At 41.0% G+C, this 16,070-nt stretch overlaps 1 non-coding gene and 1 pseudogene across 1 annotated transcript; one reads left to right on the top strand and one right to left on the bottom strand.

The window, feature by feature from the left end:
* The first annotated feature begins 4,018 nt into the window (after nt 1-4,018).
* Nucleotides 4,019-4,137, top strand: MIR9004 (microRNA mir-9004). The gene has a single exon (NR_128014.1). It is a non-coding gene; the product is annotated as a microRNA mir-9004 (primary transcript).
* Nucleotides 4,138-8,578: 4,441 nt separating this feature from the next.
* Nucleotides 8,579-15,853, bottom strand: LOC100146497 (BCL2/adenovirus E1B 19 kDa protein-interacting protein 3 pseudogene; annotated as a pseudogene).
* Nucleotides 15,854-16,070: the final 217 nt, after the last annotated feature.

Below are 16,070 nucleotides of genomic sequence, written 5' to 3'. Positions count from 1 at the left end.
CTGAACTTCAACCACCAGGTCATCAAGGCTGGCTCTCAGTTTCTAAAAGTACAATTAGAATATCAAATCCTTCAGTTTATGGGAGATTATTAACGTGGTTCCTGGCACACCGTTCTCTCCAGTATCTAACAATGTGGTCTGCTCCACCTTTACAACACTTGAGTCAGGTATTCTAAATTATAACTGTCTCCTAGGTCACATCTTACTTATTAAAGCAGCCTCTCACATGCCCGCTCCAGCAATTCGGACCAGCCTGCCTCGCTGGCTTTTCTAATGAATGATGTGAAATGCAGGCCCAGTCGTGCTTTGAGGGAAGAAGAGAAACTAAGAGCCAGTTGTTATAAAGTCAGAACTCAAAGGAAAGAAAAAAAGGGATAAACTTACTGCTAGATGAGTAAGAGAGAGTTTTAGAAAGAGAGGGAAGAAAGTACTTTTCACAGGAAATCTGATGATGCAAAGAAGAGTAATGTGGTCACAGTGGCACCTGAAGGTAGACCTGTTTCATGCTCGTTGAGGATGAGGAGGGATGTAAGGGTAGTGAATAACTTCTTCGCGATCCTTTCAAATTCTTCTCAAGTTAATCTTGGACATGTAGGACTAGGAGAGGAAATGAAAATCAAAACAGCTGGTAACTTAACTATGCAGACTTTAGGAACGGACTGTTTAAAAAAATAAGAAGCAGAAAGTCCCTTAAGCCATATCAGATTCAGGTCACTCGTAACTTCCCTACTGTAGGACTGAATCCTGGTGGCTTCCATGGCTCAAGTGAAATTTTCTCTCCAGAATTTGATCAGTGCTTCCCTATCAAGTTATCAAAGTAATTAAACAACCATGAATATAATTTTTGCCTAATAGATTGACAGAATTTTAAGATTGTTAATTGCCAGTATTGGCTGTGTGTGGAGCAACAGTCTCTCCTCCAAGGATCGTAGTAATGTGATAAGATCAGCCTCCCCGGAGAGTACTTAGGCAGTATGTATTCACTTTCTTAATTTGCAAAGCCTTTTACCCAGCAATTTTGTTTCTGTGAATTTATCATAAGGAAATAACAAGAAAAGTCTACGAAGTTGCTTGTACAGATATGTTCATCACAGTGTTATTCATAATACTGAATATTATCATGGAAGCCATGTAAATTATCATCATCAATGGAGAGTTGATTAAACAAATTATAGTACAACCATACAATGGCATGTTGCTCTGCAGATTTAGAAATAATAATGAAGATTGGTATTTATCATAAAGGAAAGATGCCCATGATATGTTAAGTTTAATTTTAAAAATTTTAGAAAACATGTATAACATGACATAATGTATAACATAATATACATGTTATATATGTTATACATATAATGATATATATTTGTATGTGCATAGAAAAAATATGGAAAGGTACATATCAAAATATTAATAAGAGGTGGTGAACAGGTTGTAGTCTTTACAGAAGTCAAAATATAATGATGTACAATGAAATTTATATAATGTTATAAACCAATGTTCCCTGAATTAAAAAAAATGTTGATAAGAGTTCTCTCTGGGTGATGGGATTAAAGGTAATTTTCATTTTTTTCTTTACACTTTCTGTATTGTCTGAATTTATTTCAATTAATGTTATTTTTATTACAAGAAAAAATAAAGCTGTGTTCATTTTGAGAAACAGTCTAATAAAGAAAAAATCACAATTCTCTTCTATACGCACTTCTTTTTAGTGAATGAAAACCTCTTTAGTGTGTACTTCCTTTTACTGGTGTTAATTTTTATTCAGATTTTAATTTAGGGCATTGAAGAATGTGGGCTGGGAAGAGGGAAACAGAGCAGTTCCTAGGCTCTTTGGGCAGTTTTAATTCTAGGCAGAAGGAACAGCTCTGGACTCCTTCCCACAAGGCTGCCCCTTAAAATCTCTTTGCTTATCTGAATTTCTGTCTTCCTTGACCAGTTACAAAAAGATTCATATAACGTTTTTTGAAATAGCCAATTCTCCTTGCTGATAGAAGATATTCCTTGACTAAGAAAAAGTATATTGCATCTCAGTAGTTCATTTGCTTCCTCTACTTGTGCAGTGTGATGTAAATAACCTAAGCTGTATAGTGAAAAAGTGGTCAGAGCAGGATGAAATTGGTCAGAAAAGACTTCCATTCATTTATGTTCTGCACAAACATATATTCAGCCACTTTGATGTGCTAGGCACTAGGGCAGTGGAGATACAAAGATAGAAGACATGGTCCCTTCTTGGGAAGTCTTTACACGCTACAGGGAAATAATTAGAGTAAGGAGTCTGTGTGCAAGATGAAATGGGAACTCAGAGGAAGGAGTGCCAAAATATTACTGGGGGAGTTGGTGTAGTGCAGACCCCTGAAGACTACATAGGGATTTGTCATAAATATGGTTTCTTGAAGGTAAGTTTTCACCAAAGAAATGAAAGATAAGTATTGTTACAGAGCGGCTAAAAGGTCAAGGTGGCAAATAACTAAACTCCTAAACTGATCCTGCTAATTAAAAGGGTTAGAGGAGACGATTCCCCACTTCCTCTGGGGCCCACTCCCTCCCAGGTAATTTCAGAGTGTGGTAACAAAAGCGCTTGATACTGGTGCTGAGGCCTGCATTGTTCTTCATGGAGCAATATGCTTTTGGCGGGGACTTGCACATGACTGTGTATTAACGGTTGTGTGTTAATGTCAAGGTGGCGTGTGATAGAATTTTTAAGCCAGAGAAGAAGGGGCTGTGATATCAGGGAGGTGGAAGACAGGAATTGTCATGTGGATTCTGGGGTAGCTCGATCTAATGAGTCTTGGAATCGGCATTTTAGAGGAGGAAGGACTAGAAAAGACCTGATCCAATCTCCTTGCTTTACAGATTTTAAAAAAGTTACCAAGATTGCCAGAGTCTTAACAACTGCCTTCTTCTTTGATAATAAACTATTCAGTGTAATGTTCTGTGTGGTGGTGCTCTAGTATATCTCTGTAAAACCTAATGGGAAGATGAATTTTGTTCATCTGGGTAGTAGAGAGGTACAGCTCTGTTTCCTAGCTCTAGCTCATTCGTTTCTTGTGTTTATATAGTCAAAGGTCAAAAGCTGACTGAAAACAGATGAGCCCTTTCCTTCTGCATCATTTTTCAACTTTTCAGAGGACTTAAAATAAACTATCATTTCCCATTATTTACTTAAGAGATTTGTTTTGCAGAATTTGTAGCTCTTGGGAGCCCCTCTGTTGTTCTTACAAAGTACACAGTCTGATTCTTACTCATCTGTCAACATCTCAGGAATGCTAGTATTAATATGCATGGTTTAAATCACCCAAAACAGAGTTAAGAAGGCTGAATAGGCCAGTAATGTTTGTGACTTTCCACAAATATCTCATGTGTACAGAATCAGGAAATCACTCTTCCTTGAGATAGAGGAAATGAGACAGAGAGAGGAATGAGAGAATTATATCAGTTCTGAGACCAAGAATTAATTTCTCAGAATAAAAGAACTTCCTTTTCGGGGCTGGCCCCGTGGCCCAGTGGTTAAAGTTCTGCACGCTGTGCTTCGGTGGCACGGGTTCATGGGTTCAGATCCTGGGTGTGGACCTACTCCACTCATCAGCCATGCTGTGGAGGCATCCCACATACAAAATAGAGGAAGATTGGCATGGATGTTAGCTCAGGGCGAATCTTCCTCACATGCACAAAAAGAGAACTTCCTTTTGTAACCAGCATTTCATCTGAGACAAATAATGACACATTCTTAAAACCCACTGCAATCCTAGACTTCTAAGGGCTTACAACAATGTATAGCTGACCTTGTGTAGATAAGGGTTTGCACTAATTTTCACATGAATTTTCTTCTGCTGAACTCCAATTCAAAGTCTCTATGAAACACTCTCCCCAGATACATGCATACTGAATCCTCGCTGGTCAACCTCTCTAGATAAACCTGATTCTAAACTCTGCTTGCCCAATGACTGTGCTATAAAGACTCAATCTGACTGTGATAGCAATTGCAGATTTTACTAGATACAGTTTCTTTCTTATTTATTTATTTATTTATTTAGTGAGGAAGATTGGCACAGTGTTAGCTCAGTGACAGTTTTGTGAGGAAGATTGTCACTGAGCTAACACTGTGCCAGTCTTCCTCTATTTTGTATGTGGGATGCCTCCACAGCATGGCTGATGAATGGAGTAGGTCTGCACCCAGGATCCAAACCTGTGAACCCCAGGCCGCTGAAGCAGAGTGTGTAAAGTTAACCAGTATGCCACTGGGCTGGCCCCTAGATACAGTTTCTATTTATTCATATTATAGGCTTTCTCAGATTAGCATTTTAAAAGGTATTGAAAAATGAAGATGCCAGTGCCAACATGGGGAACACCTTGTTAACATTCATTTAATCAAATATTTATTTAGTATCGCTGCAAGTAAACTTCCCCTCTCCATGACTGCTTTCTAAATTGGCATAGCATTTTGTGTTAAATGTGTAACCCTGGGGCAAACAAATCCTAAGAAGGACAGATTTTGTCATGCCTTATGTGACCTCCTCCTCTTAAGTGTGGACTGGACCTAGTGACTTCTAAGAGTGAAATATAGCAAAGGTGATGGAATGTCGCTTCTATGACTAGGTTAGAAAAGACTCTGACTTCTGTCTCCATTGTATTCCTCGCTTGCATGCTTTGGCGAAGCCATATTGAAGAGGCCCACCCGGCAAGGAACTGAGGGTGGCCTCTAGACAAAAGCAGTCTAGGAACCGAGGCCCTCAGTTTACCAGTCTGTGAAGAACTTTATCCTGCAACAACCATGTGAGCTTGGAAGCAGATCCCTCCCCAGCCAGGCCTTCAGATGAGATTTGAGCCTTGGGTGACATCTTGATTTCAGCCTTGTAAAAGACTCTGAGACAGGGGACCCAGGTAAACTGTGCCCAGATTCCTGACTCACAGAAACTGTGAGATCATAAACATATCTTGTTTTAAGCTAAGCTTTGGGGTAATTTGTTATGCAGCAGTCGATAACTAATAGGGAAATTATCCTTGTTCTTAAGGAGTTGACAGTTTAGCTGGATTCAGAACAGTAACTATAGCACAATGTTAATAAAAGAAGTGCCGTCTTGAGTAACTTGGAAGAGCTTTAAATCAGGGACTCAATTCTGTGATTCTGGCATTTTAATTCTAGTCTCAAGCTAACTTGATTTCTGTTCTTATAGATTTTCCAGCTGGAAAGGCTCTCGAGCAACTCCATCCCTTTAGTTCTTACCCTGTAATCCGTGTGAAAAGAAGAATGATGATACATATTGTAATTTCCCAATAGACTACATGTTCCTTGGGGGTAAGAAGAGTTCTTTTTTTCTTTCCTCTGTCATGGCACCTAGTTCATGCTCTTTCATGTGAGGGAGGGCTCACTAATTATGAAGGATAAACTCTGTTCTCACAGTTGGTAAAAAAGCAAAAAAACACATGAAAGACTTCTGAATTTCCTGAAAAACCTGAGAATTCTGGCGCACGTGCTGGAGAGAGGCTGGAGCGAGGGGGTGCCAAAGCGGTCCTACGTAGAGCTCTGACGCACGGTTCATGAGGCAAACATAGGAAACTTTGGAAGACTTCCACGGGTCATATTAATTGTAACACTGCATACTTCCTCCAGAAGCTTTCCAGAATGACTAAAACAACAGCTTTGAGTGTTATTTTTACTGACTATGGCAGATGCTGCTTGTGCTCTGCCTATAACCTCTAGGTACTCGCCATCACAGTATATGCCAGGGCAACCCACCGCAAGCACGCACAACTTCCTACTACAACCTACCGCAAGCACGCACAACTCCCTACTACAACCTACCGCAAGCACGCACAACTTCCACTTGAGGGCTTCAGCCAGGCGTGCAGGCGCAGTGCTCAGCCAGCGGCCATGTGAACGGCAGGAAAAACCCCAAAACTTCCTTGCCTTTCTTCGATGGGATGACTCTGAGCGTGTTCTGTGCTATCATCCATAGTTGCCCACTGAACCCAGGTACTCACAGGGGTAACCCACTTAATAACACCTCCTTGGGTCATCCTCAGAACAAACTACTTGGGCTTAAATCTTCATCTCAAAGTTGGCTACTGGGGAAACTCCACTTAATACCCTAGTGAACAAATAAAGATAGGAGGCTTAAGTCAGAGTCTGATTTAATTAGTCCGGTTGAAGCTGTCTTGCTTAAGCGCCTCAGGAAAGCACTAGATGTAACTTGGTGAGGTGGGATCAGTGGACAAGGCTGGGAAGCGCAGGACATGTAAGTTCACTTGCTTGCTGGAGAGGGTGAAGACTGGGAGCTCAGATCCAGCTGCTGGTGCTGAGAGAAAATGAGGCTGCAGGGCAGTAGCCCAAGGGGGTGGCAATAAAAGGTTGTGGTTACGTCAGCAGTCAGCTTCAGATGTAGGGCCTGTAGGGGTCTAGTACCCTAGCAGAGGGGAGAGCACAGAAAGGGCAACTTGGGGTTGCGTTCGGATAGCCAGGCAGCCAGGCGGTGACCCAGAGCATTATCAGCAGCGAGCTGGACTCAGGCACTCAGTCAGGTCTGAGGGAGCCTTCCAGTCTTTGAGGAGCAGCTGCTGGAACAAAGCAAGGACACAGTCCTAGAGAGACTTTGGTACTGACCCTGAGACGACACATGGACTCAGGCAACAGGGACAAAAAAGAAGTGAGTCCAAGATCAGGACCATGGAGACACGGATGAAGAGCACGGGCTTTGGAATTGGAGACTCTTTGGTTTGAATCGTAGCTTCCCAGCTTTCCAAAAGGGAGACTTTGGGCAAGATGTTTAGCCTTTCTGAGCTCAGTTTCCTCACAGGAGAATGAAGACAATTGTTCTTCCCTCAGAAAGTCGTGGAAAGATTTTCACAATAAAATGTAAAGTTGGAATACAAGGTAAGTGTACCATTTCTAGGACTGAGTAAGCAGGGTCAGTGACCCTGAGAGGCCACGCTTTCCACTGGAGCCAGAACTTGCCTTGAACATAGACAGAATGTAACAGTGTTCTAAAAAGCATGAATGATCAAGGAACCCTATCATATCCTTTCTTAGTCATGGTGCTTCCCTTTTGGTGAAAATGATGCATTCCAGCCGGAGGAAAGAGGAAGCAGCCTGACTGAAGTCACGACTGGGGATGTTAAACAGGCTGACACTGGTTGAGAGCAGTAGCATGTGTGTGCGTACACATGTACCGGAGGCACGGGGGCCGAGGGAGGGATGGAGTGGAGACATAAAGCAGGAAAGATCCTCAGGGGATCAGGTCATGTATTCCCTACTAGATACTCAGCAGTAAACCAGGGTGATGAGTCCTAGAGACTGTCTGAGACGAAGGGTGGCAACAGGGACCAGATTGCTCCAGCAATGGGGAAAGGAAGGCTGGAGAAGCAGTGGACTAGGAAGGACTCGAAACACTAAATCTGCCAAGACCCAGGCAACTGTGGCCATAATGATCCTCCAGGACAGGGTGATAGGCACAGTGCTGAACTCCTGGGGAAGCTCAGTACTAACGAGTTAAGTAGGTCGACAGTGGCTGTATGCTGGACGGAGTTCAGTGCCTGCTGATTTTCAGCCCTATCTCCAAGGATCTGCCAAGTAGCAGCGTGAGAACATATCTATGGGTGCTCCAGGCAGTAGTTAATACATAGAACCTGTGGAATGTTCTATTTCCAAGCACGCTTATCAAGTTAAGTTTGTATTAAGCCTGTTAGAAATGAGGGGAGGTTACCAAAAACAGGAGTTTTCTAAGAAATATAGCTATTTAATCACAACACTTATGATGCTTGTATCAAATATCCTTAAACTGACCTAGAAATCTAGAGGGAAAAAATATCAAGCTGTACTTTTCTCAAGAGAAAACTGCTTGCCTTATCTTTGGGTTGAGAGATGATTTTTTTTAAGTGATGCAGACTTCCCAATAATTTTTAGAATATTGACAAATAAAATAGTTGCTAACAGCTATAAATCAACACAGGGCTTGATTTCCTTCAGCGAAGCTTTAAGATTTCTCACCCCATCAAGCCCCACCTCTGCCCCAAGCAAGGTCCCTGAAGTCCCAGAGGGGTGATTATGCTCTTGTCTTGGGCTCTTGACCTCCTAAGCTCTCCCAGCTCTTGAACAGCAAAAGCCAAAGATGGGGTCGCTTCCCATTGCTGCAGCTGGCTCCACCTACAGTCACCCAAACTAAGCCTGAAATGTCCCCAGCAACACTGGGGAAGAACAAACATTTATTTTTAAATAAATTACTTTTTTTCTGGTTTAACCAAAAAGCTTTTATAAAGTTTGGTTTTAAACTGTATGCAAATATAGTAATCTCTGGAGGATTTGGCAAAGATTTATTTTTTTCTATTTCCAGTTTTTTAATGTAGATGCAGCATTTCTTAGACTAATGCTGATTCCAAGAGCCCTCAAAAGTTCAGCACAAGGGATAAGGTTCAATAGAGCAACCCACACTGATGAAGAGTCTGAAATAGACTGAGCAGGTCCTCTGACAGAAAACTGACACTTAACTGTTACTTAACAGTGGGAAGTTTGTCCTTACACTGTAAAAGCATACATATTTTAGTGTAGAAACTCTACTGTGGAGTTTGTATTTGCACCTTGGTTTCCTGGTTCCTGCTTAACAAAGAATAAACGGCATAGTTAAGTGCAGTCTTTACCAGACAACCTCCACTATGTGAACAAAGTCAGATTCCAAGTCTTTGTCAAAGGTGCCGATAGAGGTTGTCAGACGCCTTCCAACATAGATCCGCAGTCCAGTGACCAGCAGATGGGAGAAAACAGCAGAGTCAGAAGAAAATCTTTTAGAAATTTTGGTGAGAAAACATCTCCTTTCTTCATAACACATGTGTTCCTCATGCTGCGAGAGGCCACGTGCTTCGGATATTTAAAGAAGTTTCAAGTTTGTCTTTTGGAGGGGAGGGGGGTTCTTTTCAGACAGACTTGACCAATCCCATATCCAATCTGAGGTTTTTTTCAAAATGTTTTGTTTCTTGTCTCAATATAATCTTCTTCAGGCTGAGATCTGTTTCTTCCTCCGGTGCTACGAGATGTCTATTTCAGAAACTCTGTCAGTATCCCGTGGTGTCTGTGAGGGAGGGGTCATCGCAGTGGGTGCTCTCTGAGAGACATCATCTAGATTCGTGCTGGGCATCCGGCAGTGTTTGCTCCACGTCATGATTATAGATAGAGATTGAGACTGGAGCACTTCTCTATTCCCACTCCTGCTGGAGGGCAGTCCCGCCCAGGGCCCTGCGGATGCTCTTCCCGCAGAGCCAGTGCTCGGCGACTCTGGTTTGATGTTCAGGCTCTATAACCAGCAGGGACGAGAGTCTAAGTTCATTCCTTTACATATTACGATATGCTTTATAAGTATTTTTAATAAAATAATATAACATTCAGATAAAATTCAGGGCCATTTTGTTCCTCTCCTCAATTGCCTTCCCCACTTTTCTCCCCAGAGACAACCTCTGGTAGTATCCTCCAGCACATGATTCTAGTGATTATGAATCTACGTATCCGTTGTCAATATATACAGTATCTTTTAAATTTAAAATAATTTGTATCATATTGTTTAAGTATTTTCACAACCTGCTTTTTTTTTCTTCTCTCAATGGTATATTTTTGGGATTTATGTTAGTAACATTAATACATAGAGATCTAGTTTATTTTTTAAACTGCTATTTTAATCTTCTTGGGAATATAAACTTCATTTTTCATTTCCCCTCAGATGGATTTTAGATTGTTCCCAGCTTTCTGTAGCTGTCTCCTGTGCACATATTTGCATGTTTCTGTAGAGGAGGACTTTCTAGGTTATGAGGAAGGTAAATTTTTAGCTTTACTGGATATTGTTAATTTGATATCAGTTGTATTAATTTTCACTCCCACTAGTAGAATATGCAAGTTCCTATTTTCTGCATCCTTTCCAGCATCTCGTATTGTCAGGTCAAACGTCCTGTAGACAATCAGAGGGATATAAAGTGGCATCTAATTTAATTCGTGTTTCTCTAAATATAGCGAGGAGGAGCATATTTTTGTGAATTTTGGTGATTTTGTTTTCCTTTTCTGTTTCCTGTTCATTTTTTTTTTTGCCCATTTTTTAAATTGGGGGTTTTGTTTTATTGCTTATTAACTTTAATTCCTTGTATATCTTAGATACTTTCTAATACATTACAAATATCTTCTAGTCTGTGACTTGTATTTTAACTAAATTTTTAAGTTAAGCTTGAATTTTGGCATCATTAAAAAATTATAAGCTAATTTATAAATCTTTTTCTTTATGATTCATGCTCTTTCTGTCTTGTTTTAAGAAATTCTGCTTAACTCAAGGTCATGAGGATAACCTGTGTATTTCCTGCTAATCGTATAAAAGTTTTCCTTGGCATATTTTGGTCTTTATTCTTTCTGTAACTTATCTGTAAATAGAGTGTCAGGTAAGGATCTAATTTTATTTATCTACATATAGGAAGCCAATTTTTCCAATATTGTAATTTTTACAATGGAAATAACTTTCTGATTATATAAACAATTTATGGTCATTGTTAAAATTCAAATAATTATTAAAATATGAAGAAATACATAAAAAGTTCACCTGAAATCCTACTGCCCTAAGATAGTCACCATCAATATTTTCAGCATCATTCATTGATAGTCCATCATTTCCCCACTTGTTTATAATGCCACCTCTGTCACACAAGGAGAGAACTTTTCTAATATTCAGGCAAACTTAGAGAATCAATACTAAATCTGGATATAATTTATAGAATTTGAAGTATCAATTTAAAAGATTTTCAAGTTAGACTACATCATATGATTTCCTGATTTCATTAAGCAGTGTAAATAAGTAAAAAGAATAAAAAGGAGCATAATGTGAGAAGTAAGGATTTCCCAGAAATGGCCAGTTTTTCTACAGTTTGGGGAAGTATGAGATCTACGACCTGCAAATTTATGAAACTGAGGCACAAGTTCTGTAGTATCACATCCAACATGCTAGGTTCATCTTACTAATGTTTTTGAATTAAGACCATTAGTATTTCCTCTAACAAATAATTTATCTCTCATTTTGTCACAGAAGTATGGAAGGAAAAACAGAGCCAATTCCTAGAAAAGTACTGTCTAACTAACCTTGATAGACTGTGAATGCCTGCCCCACTCTCTTTTGGAGATTCTGTGGAAAGAAGTCATTTATCGTAGTTCACGACCATCCAGAAAGGAGTGGTCATGTCTTTCCTCTGCATACAAGAATATCACCCTTCAGGACCTTCATACTTGCTATTCTTCATGAAATTTGTGTGTAAATTCCTCCATGGGTACACTAAAAATACATTTAATTTTCAAATTAAAAAAAATTACCAAAACCACAGATAAGGGGCTGGCCCCATGGCCAACTGCTTAAGCTTGTGCACTCTGCTTCGGCGGTGCAGGGTTTCCACGGTTCGGATCCTGGCGTGGACATGGCACTGCTCCTCAGGCCATGCTGAGGCGGCATCCCACATGCCACAACTAGAAGGACTTACAACTAAAAATATACGACTATGTACTGGGGGTATTTGGGGAGAAAAAGCAGAAAGAAAAAAACCCCACAGATAGACCGTGTTTATCAGTATGTACGATGAGAGTCCTTCTCTTTTCTGACCTTGGGTCCACTTTGATGTCAAATGAACACTGATGAAGTTACTAACTTTTATGGAGACATCCTGCAATATATACAGCATGGGTTTTTGCTAATTTATTCAGTCATTACTCATTTCTGTTCCAAAGTGGTCTAAAATGTCTTAAATGATTAGAATATTCAGTGTAGAGCTCAGTCATAAATTGCTGCACTATATGAAGAGATTTGGAAGGGCTACATAAGGATTAAGTCCTTCATCCCAAACAGCCATATAGAGAGGTTAAAAAATATGATACATTTCCTATTATTTTGCCTTGTCTCAGTGCTGCATCTTCCCCTTTTGCCACAGTCTAAAATCAAATCAGCAGAAAAGAAAACAACACCCAAAGCATGGCCAGTGTGTTAGAGGGACTGGATTCCTAGTGCTCGTGACTTGTGCGTTTGTGTAGACCTGGTCAATCACAACTTCTTCTCAAGGCACGTGCAATTTAGCCAGACGCTGACGAGTTCAGAGTTCTTCCTGACCGGGAGCTCCCTTCAAACTCAGGGAGCACGTGCTACTCAATTCAGAATTAACCCAGGCTGCTAAACTGTTCTACTGGTCTACACTTCAGATTTGTAAGCTGTTTTCCTTGAGGACGCTCCTAAGGAGAAAAGAGGACATTGCCTATATGTGTGTTTCTGAGACAACTTCGTGGGGCTTTTAGTGGGCAAAAAATTTCCAGGGCGTGGTTTTTTCGTCTCCTCTGAAAGACACTGTGGTTTTCAATTAGCTTGGTGCTGTAACTACAGTCATTTTACCTGACCTCTTTCTTTAAACAGGCATGAGACAAGGCTGAGCTCATACTTTCAGGAAAGCCACTCTGCCATCTAAGCAGAACTAACACTGTTAGAAGAGCATGCAAATTGTAATTTAAAAAAAATCCATAAGCCAGCAGTTTCTTTTGACCACAGTGGTTTTTTTCCTCCTGCTCATTCTGCTGAAACAGCAGCATTGGGGAACACTGCAAGGCTTTAGCTTTCTGCTCTAATTTGCTGTTCTTCTGATGAGAATTGTGCATTTGAGGGCGTTTTGTTTCATGTGTGTTAAATGTTGCTCATCCAGATGGATGTTAAGTTTCTAAAGACAAGGACCCCACCCTTACCCATCTCTTTCTTCTATAGGATCCAATATGATATTCCATCATAAGTGCTCAATTATTATATGTTGAGTGAATGTGTGATCGAATAAATGAGTAACCGAACAAAAATTTCCAGTCTCTTATTTTCTAAACTAAACAGTGCAAACTAGATGGGGTCCATTCAATCATAGAGGATGATCTGTGGCAATGAAGAAATAAAAAGATGAAAATAGAATTCAGCAGAATGACGCAGGACTAAAGAGTGCACCAATTCCATAGTGAAGGTAGTTGATAGCTACGTAGATGTATGTTGTAGGGTATATATATGTGTGTGTTCATGTGTATGCATGTAGGTTATGTATCATATATTTAATTACACACACATTCATGTGATTATATATTTCTATGTATTGTATATTATGTACATATGTATGACACCTATATGCATATATGTATTATGTATATGTATGTAAGTATGTTTGTGTCTGTGCATGTGTGTGTGTATATACATGTGTATATACATATATACTTTAAAGAATTTGCACCACGGTTCCTCTTAGAGAACTATCTTTGTTTAGAAAAATACCTTGGTTATCCATTTGTGGGTAGAAAGTAAGGTCCCGGGGCCATGGATGCAAGAATACAAGGGAGTAAAGTCATAGCTAAACGAACCTGAATCTAAGCATCAAGAGGAATTTGGGAGCCAAGAGTAGAAGGGAGAGAGATTAAAGTGCGAAATAGGATTCCACAGGGATTTGCTTAGGAAAGTTGTCTTGGGGGAAATCAAAGGAAAGAAGCTGAATTCCATGTCTGGGTTGGCCCAGAGCAGAAAAAAAGATGACAGCAGTGAAGTGGACCCCAACAGAGGTATAAGTTCAGCAAGAGCAAGATTCAGGAGCTAGAGATGAACATAAATCTATAAATCTATAAGGGAGCATTAGACTTCTCACAGAGCTTGGGAAGATGGCTCAAACAAAGTTTAATTAAATCTTAAAAGGTGCTGTTACCTCAGCTAATGTCCCCAGGTTCCTTAAAACCAGCGTAAGCTGAGAAACACTCTCTTTACTCCAACAAATCAGTGTTGTGTGTGATCCTCCTAAAGCCCAGAGATACAAAACAAAACAATAGCAAGAAAATGAACTAACCCCGCAGCCTCTTTCAGGGTGGTTAACAGTAGATGTTTGAACCTGTCAGACCTAGTTGGCATCTCCAGTCCTGATTCTGAAGCCAAATCTGAGCAGGTACAACCCTTTACACGGAACGTCCCTGATTCAGGCCTCTGCCCAACAGGCCTTACCTTAGTAATGAGGTGAGGCCATGGCACCAACAGGGCACACTGTGAAAATATGGCAGATTAGTCAAAATGTTCACAACCTGGAACTGAAGTCTTTTTTACCTTTCCTTCCCCCGGGGTTATATTAGTTATTATATTAAAATATCAAGGTAATTTTTATACCTGTGTGATATGGATGATTATTGTTGCTGTTTGACAAATAAGAAGACTGCAACATGAGCCTGCTCAGCACCAGCAGAGCAGGATTCTGAGTGAGGAATTAGGATTTTCCCGGATTGGGCTTGGTTCACTGGACACCATTGTCCTTCTCTACAAAGGGTTTATTGTGAAATGTTTACAAAAGCACGTTTAGGAAGAGTTCAATATCTGTTTCTGTCTTGGTGAAAATGTGGGTGGATCTATGTGAGTGGCAGAGCCCCTGGCAGAAGGGAGGAGGGAATTAACTTTTGCTGTGTTCTTACCATGAGCACAGCCAGGACTCCTTACCTACATTTCCTGCACTTTCTGAAAGATAAAGTGGCAGTGACAAACTTTGTGGGTGATTTAACGTTCTATAACTTAATAGGATGGGTACACAAGGGTATGCATTTGTCAAAAGGCATCAAGTGGTACACTTACGTTTTGGGCATTTCATTCTTTTTAAATTTTACCTCAAAAGAAATAGAATCATAAGCAGATGTTGAACTCTAGTTAATGACAGAGATGCTAGAGTTTTTAGTTGTGAAATCTTCTTATACTTAAAACTTACTTTGAAATGCATCCAAAAATACGATAGATTGGTGGGTGGATAGAGGGATGGTTAGATGGATAGATATATGATAAAGCAGGTGTAACAAAATGTTGGTTGTAGAATCTAGATAAGAGATACACGAATGTTTGTTGTATAATTCTTTCAACTTTTCTGAATGGTTGAAAATTTTCAAAATTAAATGTTGGGGGAAAAAAGTGATCCTGACAGCTTGTACCAATCTGGCTGCTACAGAAAGCTCAGAAATCTGAATGCTGTGAAATAAAATATTCCAGTCAGGACAGTTTTATAGTATGTGGTAAAAGATCCTTCTTGGAAGTAAAGAAGGGTACCAGTTCCTTCTAGTTGAAACAGCATATTCTTTTTTTTTCTTTTTTCTTCAAAGACTGGCCCTGAGCTAACATCTGTTGCCAATCATCTTTTTCTTCTTCTCCCCAAAGCCCTGCAGTACATAGTTGTATATTCTAGTTGTAGGTCCTCCAGCTCTGCTATGTGGGTCGCCGTCCCAGTATGGCCTGGGGAGCAGTACCACGTCCGCGCCCAGGATCCGAACCCGCCAAACCCTGGGCCGCCGAAGCGGAGCGTGCGAACTTAACCACTCTGCCTTGGGACGCCCCCAAACTGCATTTCTAATATGCAGCGCTGTCCTCTTTGAACTACTGTCGGGTACTTTTCCAAGACACAGGTTACGGTCCTCACCTTGTCGCCTCTCAGCAGCATCTGGCCTGGGCAGCCTTGCTCCTCAGCAAGCGGCCTCTCCTCTGCCTTGGTAGACGCCACGCTGTCCTGGTTCTTCCTCGCTTGCTGATGGCCCCTTCTCAAGCTCCTCCACTGTTTCCTTCTCCTTTACCTACTTGTTCACGCAGAGGCCTCCGCGGGTTGCGTGCTGGGCCTGCTTGCTTTCCCGCACTCTTTCTCCTGAGCTGGTCTCACGGGCTTTCGTGGATTTCAGTACCACGTCTAGGATGTCGTTTCCCAAAGCGGCAGCTCCGGCCGTTGCTATCTTTTCAACAATGGCCTCTTCAATCCAAATGCCTCCTTGGCATCGCCACTTGAACGTCTCCCACGTGTCTGATCCCTGACAAGCCCACACCTGAGCTGAGCACATCCCCTCGCACGCTGTTCGACCGCCGCCGGGGCGTTTCTCTTCCCCTTCACCCCCAGCACCGCCCTCGTGCAGCGGCCACCATCTGTCCCCCGAGCACGGCAGGCGCCTCCAAGCTGGTCTGCCCCGAGAGGCTCACCTCATTCTAATCGAATCGAAGCTGCCAAGGTCATCTTTTGAAAACATAAATCTAATTACACCTCTTTTCTACTTAAAATTC

The sequence above is a fragment of the Equus caballus genome, chromosome 8, assembly GCF_041296265.1.
Source record: "Equus caballus isolate H_3958 breed thoroughbred chromosome 8, TB-T2T, whole genome shotgun sequence".
NCBI classification, from domain to species: domain Eukaryota; kingdom Metazoa; phylum Chordata; class Mammalia; order Perissodactyla; family Equidae; genus Equus; species Equus caballus.
This window is presented reverse-complemented; position numbering and strand designations above follow the sequence as displayed.